We start from the raw sequence: 5,934 nt of genomic DNA, 5'->3' as shown, positions 1-5,934 counted from the left end.
TTTTTTTTTTTTTTTTGCAAAACTTTTCTTGGTATATTTATTTTTACATATAGGCATGCCCATGAAATCTACAGATAAAGATTTCTTGCTGAGTCTCAGTTTTAAAAAGTATTTTTAAAAACAAGTGCCTTTTAAACTGCCTGTCATGAAGTATTTCCATATATTTTTTACACAAGCACTGTAATAGCAACTGTATGTTAAAAACATCAACAGATGGCTAATCCTACCTTAAAATCTCTCATTCAAATCCCATTTCGCCTTGATTCAGTGCTACGGTTCTGTGCTGTTATGAATAATATCTAGCAGAGGCCGAGGCAGAGGCAGAGGCCAGGGCAGAGGCAGAGGTGGCGGTGGCCAACAAGCACAGCTGCCCAGCTGCCCAGCTGCCCCTGCCCGGCTGCCCGCACCCAGCCTAAGGTGCTATAAGCATCACACTGCCTGTTGTCTCCAAAGGACTTCACAGCCATAGAGGCATGTGTAGAGTATAAAAAAGATGTGGTATGTTTGCCAGCGGTCAAAAGTACATGCAGCTCTCTCCAATACAAGATGCAGAACTAAGCCCTACACACGTAGACACACACACATCAGACTTGGCCCTGGAATGGAATTTCTGGGGAAAATGTCCATTCCTAAAATATTTTCTCTACGTAATACTGCCTGAAGCAAATATCTGGTGGAAAAAAAAATTAACATAGGCGACAGCTACTAACTCTATAATTAGGTCTAAACTTGAAGATGCTTAGGCCTGGGGGTATATAGCTACTGAGTTCAATCCACACTGCCAAGAACTAAAGATAAGAAAAAACAAAAAACAAAAAAAAAAAAATCTCTACTGCCTTGAAGAAAGCTACACAAGAGTTCCTGCTAAGGTGACACACAGATATCTTAACATTTTCAGATGGCATCTTGGGGAAGAGAAAAGAAGCAGCAGTAAAAATTATAAAAATAGATTTTAAAAGATCGAATAAAGTACCCTAAAGTACTCTTGCCTGATGGAGCACGGCTTTAATTCCAGCATGAGGGCGGCAGAAGCAGTTAGAGCTCTGTGAGTTGAAAACCAGTCTGGTCTACATAGTGAGTTCCAGTCCATCGAGAGCTATGGTGAGATAGGGGTCGGGGTAAAGTAAGGCTGGGATTAAAAACAGGAAGCACTATATCAAAAGAAAAGTGCTTAATCATTGTGCTATAGTGAGTGTTTAACCTAAAACATATTATGCAGCATCAGATATTTCAGTCACAGGCTGAGCTGCTCAGAGCCTTAGCCAATCATAACTTGTGTCATATGGCCCTACACCCCTTTCCAGCTGACTGGACTAGCACAGGGCACCCTTGCCAGGGGCCTTCTACATAAAGAGGCCAGAGAGAAAACAATGGCTGAAGTAGATCAATTCATGAAGACGGGTTAGAGACCAGAAGCTATGAGTGAGCAGACAAGAGGTACCCAGGACCACCAGGAAGGAGGGAAGCCGCAGGCATCACAAAAGCATGCAGCAAGGAGAGCTTGTGCTGGCTGGTAGGGATTGTGATTTCTGCAGCTTCCTAGCATTTCCATGAAAATCCCTTTTTATCAGGGTGGATGGAAAGAACTGTAAAACCTAGAGGGCAGGGAACAAGGACACAAATAAATGCATAAGGGAGTTTATAGTTTTCCCTTTAGTAAAATGGATGTTCCAAGATCCTTAGCATTGAAAGTCTGAGATAGATGAGTCCCTGGAATCGATCTGTTCACTATTGTAGACATGGGGAAAGGGAACTGCAGAGAAAGCAAAGCTAAGGTCATGTGGATGGTGACAGAGCAGGACAAAAGCCAAGGCTGCCGCATTCTGTGGTCCTCACCTTCTCCTCTACTGCACTCAGCAACACCAGAAGAAACATTTTCTTCAAAATGAGTGTTTCTGCCACACACTTTAAGGTTAATCAGAAATGTTTACATGCATATGCCTGCTTCCATAATAATTAACTGGTGTTGTCCTAGCGATCATTAGAAGGCTTCCCTTTCCCTAAAGGCATTACAGTCAGATAACTCACCAGCCCATCGGCTCCACTGTCCCATTCCAACTGTGCATTCAAAACAATAGTTACTCAATTATTTCACATACTGCACAATAGTGTCTCAACTCAAAACAGAATATACAGGACAGACACCTTAAATGAAAAGGAAATTCAGTTAAAGATTTATAAATATTTCCTTGAAAACCCAATGTCAATAACATTGAGAAAGCAAGGGTAAAAGCAACTGCGAAACCTGAACATATTGAAGTCATTTCTGATCGGATTTACTGCATTCATTCAATGGGTCTCCAGAACAAAAACTACAACTTGGGAACAGAAATTCTAAGTGGGTGCCAGGTGATGGTGGTGCACGCCTTTGATCACAGCATTAGGGAGGCAGAGTCAGGAGGATCTCTGAGTTCAAGTCCAGCCTGGTCTACTGAGTGAGTTCCAGGACAGCCAGAGCTACATAGAGAAACCCTATCTCAAAAGTGAGAGAAAGTGGGCTGGGGAGGGAAGAATGGAAGGGAGAGAAGGAGGGAAGAGGAGAGGGAAGGTGGAAGGAAAGAGAGAAAAGACTGAACCAGTGAGGAACTGTACAGAAAGTTGACATAGGGGAAAGCTGCACAGGCCCTGGATCTGACAAAGCCTTTAATCTCCTTTTAAGGGTTTCCTTTGGGACCAGGCTAGGGAGGTGGGGGAGGCGAGTCCTTGTACAGTATCCACAGAGCTGATCCCCAGGAAAGCAGAGTCATCAATTTCCTTAGAACATTCTCAGCCATCTTAAAGGGGCGGAAATTAAGAAGCCAGAATATCTTAAGGAATTCTTTGCATGTAAGGAGTAAAATATAAAGTGAACACACAACCTAGAGCGCTAATGATTGACCAAAAGTCCACACTTCGAATCACATTCAAAACATCTTTTCATCAAATGAAGAACTCAAGGTGTAATAGTTTATTATTCATAAATCTAACAACTTAAAACTGTGTGTGATCTCCATCTGCTGGATAAAACAAATCGGCTTGGAGCCATTATTTAGCCCGAAAGAAACAGCAGGCAGCGGGACGCCAAGGGTTCGAATCCTGGCTTCCTGGGTAGTCAATTGCCACCGCCTACACCTACAACAGATAAAGTTCCTCCTCACCAGCCTCCCTGGAGAAGAGTTTAGAAGGTTTGAAAGGCATTTCACGTTCTTCTCCTAACGAGAAAATTGAGCTGTCAAGAGCGGGGCACAAATGAGCACGGCCGCGGCGACTGCCCATCCCCGCAGAGCACCGCGGAGCCCGGCCCGGCGACCGAGGCTGTCAAAGTAGCAAAGCCGGGGCCGCAGGGACACCGCCTCCCGCCTCCCGCCTCCCGCCTCCCCTATCTCCTCCGTCTTACCTGGCCTGCTGGTTTCCCTTCAATAACGCGGCCGCGGGGCTCACAAACTGGAGCTACAGCCACAGCCCGCCACGGGCGTCAGCGGCGCCGTAACAGCCTGCGGGCCAGGACGGAGGTAGGACCCAGAGCGCTCGGCACCCGGGGACTCTACTCCCCGTTTCCGCTCCGCCTCCCGACCACCCTTCCCCCACTCTCCGGCCAGGGCCCGCTGCGCGCGGCATTGTGGGGGATGTAGTCCCGCCTTGCGGAGAGACAGCACGTGCTCTTGGCCCCGGGGCTCAGGGAGACGCGGTTGCTTAGTAACTAAGAGGCGCCAGAGCTGCAATGCATCTATTGGCTCACAGATCCGAGTCACAACAGGGTGGATCTGCTGGGCCAAGTAATATTGGGTGTCAATGGCTAAATTGTCAAGTTTCTGCAACTGCTCAGGTGCATAGGCCCTCTGAGTTGCAGTGAGGTTTGACCCATCCTGACAGATAATATAGGAAACAGATAACATAGAAAACTCTGCCCCCTGTTCGCCACTAGCGGTGAAGCATCCTACTACCTACCTTCCACTAGAAAAGCAGCCTCTAATGCTGTTGTCTGACACTAGAGGGCATCCTAGTGTTGGAGAGTCCAGTGTGCCCATTGTGCTCCTGAAGGGCCTCACCCAGGGCAGTAGGATAAAAAATAAATAAATAAAAGAACTAAAAAATAATAGAAACAAACTATCCTCTTCTGAGGACTGGAGACCTAGCTCAACAGTTCAGACTGTTTGCTGAAGGACCAGAAGGCCAGAGTTGGATTCTCAGCTCCCACATCCGGAGGTTCATATCTTGGAACTCCAGCTCCAAGGGATCCCACCCATTTCTGGCCTCTGCAGACCTCAGTACACTCACACACAATTACATGAATACAAAAAAAGTGTTTTTAAGCTATTCTTGCCACGGATGGTATAATTATGTATACACACAACAAGTACAAAATAACTTGTAGACAAATTATTTCAATTAATAAGAGTTTAATAAAGTTAATACATTTTTAAATAATCAAGGACTTCAGGGCTTGGGCATGCAGCTTAGTGGTAGAACACTTGCCTAGGATGCATATGGCCCTGACTAGATGCACAGCACACACAAACATTACACGTTAAAAAGTCAAATTGGGCTGGAAAGATAGCTTAGTGATTAAGAGCACTTGTTGTTCTTAGAGAGCACTCAGGTTCAGTTCCCAGAATCCACATGGTGGCTCACAACCATCTGTCATCTCAGATCTGGATATCTGACAGTCTTCCTCTGGCCTCACCAGGAATACAGTTAATACACTAAGGTACATGAAAGCAAAACACCCATACTCATAAAATTCTCTCTCTCTCTGTCCCTCTCTATGTCTGTGTGTGTGTGTGTCTATGTCTCTGTCCCTCTCTGTGTATGTCTCTCTACCTCTGTCTCTCTCTGTCTCTCTCTCTTTCACACACACACACACACACACACACACACACACACACTCATACGCACACACACCTCAAAAAAAAAAAAAAAAACAGAAGAATCTGGGGATCAAACGCAGCCTGGGAAAGACAGTGTTAACAGCAACAAACAAAAGACAAGTCTTAGAGTGGAGTGAAACCCTTGAAATATATAAATCAAGAAAGGCCTTGTATTCAGAATGTATAAAGAATTTTAATCACAAGAAAAAGAATCCAGGACAACATAAAGAATTCCAAAAAAAAAAAAAAAAAAAAATCCATCCATAGAATGGCAGCATGTGTAAGGGTTTAATACCATGTACATGATCCTCCACACCACAGAAGATGGTAGGGGAGGGAGGAGAAGAAATTGGGGATTCAAACAGGCCCCTAATTAAGGAGAAAAAAGTCCATGTAACCAGTGCACAAAATGGGATAATCTGGACACAAATGTTCTTTGCTTTCTAATGCTGCTAAGCATATATGACACTTGAGGATCTACAATATAGTTAGTCTGAATTAGGATGTACTGTTGCAGCAAGCCACCACATAGATACTGAAGATTTGCTACATAGGAAAAATGTAGATATCAATCAGGGTTTTAATCTATTGGCTATTGCCATAGTCAGGGTTTCTATTCCTGAACAAACATCATGTCCAAGAAGCAAGTTAGGGAGGAAAGGGTTTATTCAGCTTACGTTTCCACATTGCTGTTCATCACCAAAGAAAGTCAGGACTGGAGCTCAAGCAGGTCAGAAGGCAGGAGCTGATGCAGAGACCATGGAGGGATGTTCCTTACTGATTTACTTCCCTTGGCTTGTTCAGCTTGCTCTCTTAAAGAACTAATGGCCCTTAAAGATCACTAATTGAGAAAATGCCCTACAGCTGGATCTCATGGAGGCATTTCTTCAAGGGAGGCTCCTTTCTCTGTGATAACTCCAGCTTGTGTCAAGTTGACACACAAAATCAGCCAATACAACTATAAATGTTAAATGTTTCATATATATTTAACTAAATAAATGCACTGATAAAATGTATCTTTGTGTGTGTGTATATGTGTGTGTTCACTATGCAACAAAACCTTTATCAACATTTTAAACAAAGGCTC

The 5,934-nt window shown here is 44.2% G+C and overlaps 1 protein-coding gene across 3 annotated transcripts in view; it reads right to left on the bottom strand.

Annotated features, from left to right (window-relative positions):
• Ccdc126 (coiled-coil domain containing 126) overlaps window positions 1–3,661 on the bottom strand; it is a 21,051-nt gene extending 17,390 nt beyond the window's left edge. For all 3 annotated transcript variants that reach the window (XM_031381856.1, XM_031381855.1, XM_031381857.1), the window contains exon 1: window positions 3,377–3,661. The gene's annotated coding sequence lies outside the window, so the exon portion shown is untranslated. The remainder of the gene's footprint in view (window positions 1–3,376) is intronic.
• Between the last annotated feature and the right edge of the window lie 2,273 nt (window positions 3,662–5,934).

Source organism: Mastomys coucha, unplaced genomic scaffold, assembly GCF_008632895.1.
Source record: "Mastomys coucha isolate ucsf_1 unplaced genomic scaffold, UCSF_Mcou_1 pScaffold20, whole genome shotgun sequence".
NCBI classification, from domain to species: domain Eukaryota; kingdom Metazoa; phylum Chordata; class Mammalia; order Rodentia; family Muridae; genus Mastomys; species Mastomys coucha.
Note: the sequence above shows the minus strand (reverse complement) of the source record. Positions and strands in the feature narration are given on the sequence as shown.